This window comes from Octopus bimaculoides, chromosome 4, assembly GCF_046866305.1.
Source record: "Octopus bimaculoides isolate indiv1 chromosome 4, ASM4686630v1, whole genome shotgun sequence".
Taxonomy (NCBI): Eukaryota; Metazoa; Mollusca; class Cephalopoda; order Octopoda; family Octopodidae; genus Octopus; species Octopus bimaculoides.
Window position 1 is genome coordinate 109,004,782 of NC_142931.1, and position 2,500 is coordinate 109,007,281.

The window sequence follows — 2,500 nt, forward strand, 5'->3', positions numbered from 1 at the left end:
ACACACGAACAGACAACTTCACGAAAGAATAGACATGTGTAACAGCGCTCTGCAAGAAATTCTGTCCACGCAAATAAACTCTCCTTAGAACAAATTGAATGATTTAATGTATTCAGTAACAGTGGAAGAAGTGTTGAGGGCAAAATGGAATTATCTTCAGAGATTAAAGCCCGCCACAGCTAAACCTATCAAACTGTTGAGAAAATATTCTGTATGGTATCAAAAAGTGATGAGACACATTCTTAACGAAATATGAAAAGAGATATCTAATACGAAAACTGTAAAGGAAACTAATAGTCAAGGAATATAATACAAAATATATAAAGTATCCTGGAAAGAAAGAAAGGCTTTAGCAGAACTTATCAAAGGTATGTGTGATAAGATGCTGTATTGAATTTTAGAGCGAAAGCTTCTTTTACGAAATCAAAATATTTGAATGGAACACCAATTTTGCAGGAATATTAATAACCAAAAACATGTAACACTGGACAGTACACTAACATGAACTGGAGGGATAAGAGACAAAATCGTGTAGTACATTAGAAGAGTATAATGGATAATAATTGGAAGAGAAAAAGAAAATTGAATAACACTGCACATATGGCCCACTACCTAGAAATTGAGTGGCACGATGAAGGCAGCAAGTGGGAATATCACCCGGGTTTAACAATTTCGAATTTGCGGGTAGAACACCGAACCAGTTTCGAAAATTCTTTGGCAACACTATTCAATGAATTAGTTACCAGAACAGAATTAACAAGTGAATGTATATTAGGAAGGAATACTGTAAGTTTGGTCAAATTCGGTCCAATGGTTGCGGAGGAGTTTGGTAACAAAATTTTGACACAGACACACGCACAGACGTAAATAGCGCAATTATAGTTTAGATTATTAAGGCGGCGAGCTGGCAGAATCGTTAGAAAGCCGGGCAAAATGTTTCTGAGTTCAACCTTTCGAGGTCGATAAATTAAGTACTAGCTGAACACTGGGGTCGATGTAATCAACACATCCCTTTCCAAAAATGGCTGCCGTTGGGAAAAAAATTTGAAACTATTATTATTATTATTAAGCCGGCAAGCTGGCAGAATCTTTAGCGCGCCGGGCGATATGCTGAGTGATATTTCACCCGTTACTACGTTCTCAGTTTAAATTCTGTCGAGGTCGACTTTGCTTTTCATCCTTTCGGGGTCGGTTAAATAAGTACCAGTTAAGCACTGGGGACGATGTAATCGACTTAATCCCCTCTCTGAAGCTGCCCTTGTGACAAAAATTTGAAATCATCATTATTATGGTTATTATTATTATTTCTACAATTAGTTTTATGAGATGTAGAAATAAATTGTTTATTTGCACAATTACCCATTTTAAAAAATATAGTCAGCTTTTTCAAAACATATCTCGTAGCAATTCTTATTGTTCGATGCTATTCTATGAATTACGCTATCAGTTTTTGTTTACAAATGAATAGATTAGTACAGAGGTATTTTTGCCAACAGTGAAAGGAAAAATAAAGTGTAAGCTGTTGATGGTGTAATTTTGTTGTTTTTGTCACACATATACACACACCACCACTACTACCACTAGGTCAGCGTTCAAATTTATTTTAGCTTAGACTGAAATAGTACGGTTTAATGAAATTTGGTTGGTATTTCTAACAAATAGCTTCAACACAAAAAGACTACATTCTGACTCGAAATACTGCCTGTCATTTAATCTGGCAGTCCAGTTTAATGGCATTTCATCCGTCTTTACGTTCTGAGTTCAAATTCTGTCGAAGTCGACTTTGCTTTTCATCCTCCCGTGGTCGATAAAAGGAGTACCAGCTGAGTACTGGTGTCAATGTAATCGACTTACTCCTTCAAAATTGTTGGCATTGTGCCAATATTTGAAACCAATATTTCTGTTGTTTCATTCTATCACCACACTTTCAAAAACCGTGTCTTACCGGATCCCCTATATTTTTGGCATAGACAAAAATTTATGAATTCCGCTAGAATGTTAAGCAATTTCAATTATTTAATTAAAAAGTAGTAGTAATATTTTTCTTAATCCTTCCAATAAATTACAATAAACCTTTTGATTAAATGTGCTATCAAGATTTCGAGAAAATAATAAACATTATTTTAGAATGTATTAATTAAATAAATGCAGTTGTTTATTAAAAAATAAATTATTTAAAAGCATTAATAGATATTTAAATTTTATAAACTGTCAACGAATTGTTCAATAAGGACATTGGCAACTATTCTTTAATTCATTTATTCTTTTAGCTTGTTGAACTTGAGCCACGCTGAGGTTAATGGAATTTATACCATTTTAATACCAAATTAATACCATTACTTTTTATATAAGTTTGGTACTTAGTGTCACAACACTGTTTACTGAACTGCTAAGTTACCAGAACGCAATAAAAACTACATTGGTTCTTAAGCGACGGTGGGATGGGAAGCACAAAGACATACAAATACACACTCACACATACATATACTCACACATATGC

General features: G+C 34.1%; 1 protein-coding gene across 1 annotated transcript in view; it reads right to left on the reverse strand.

The window, feature by feature from the left end:
- LOC106875429 (collagen alpha-1(XII) chain) overlaps positions 1 to 2,500 on the reverse strand; it is a 161,995-nt gene that overhangs the window by 77,021 nt on the left and 82,474 nt on the right. The gene's annotated exons all lie outside the window — the stretch shown is intronic.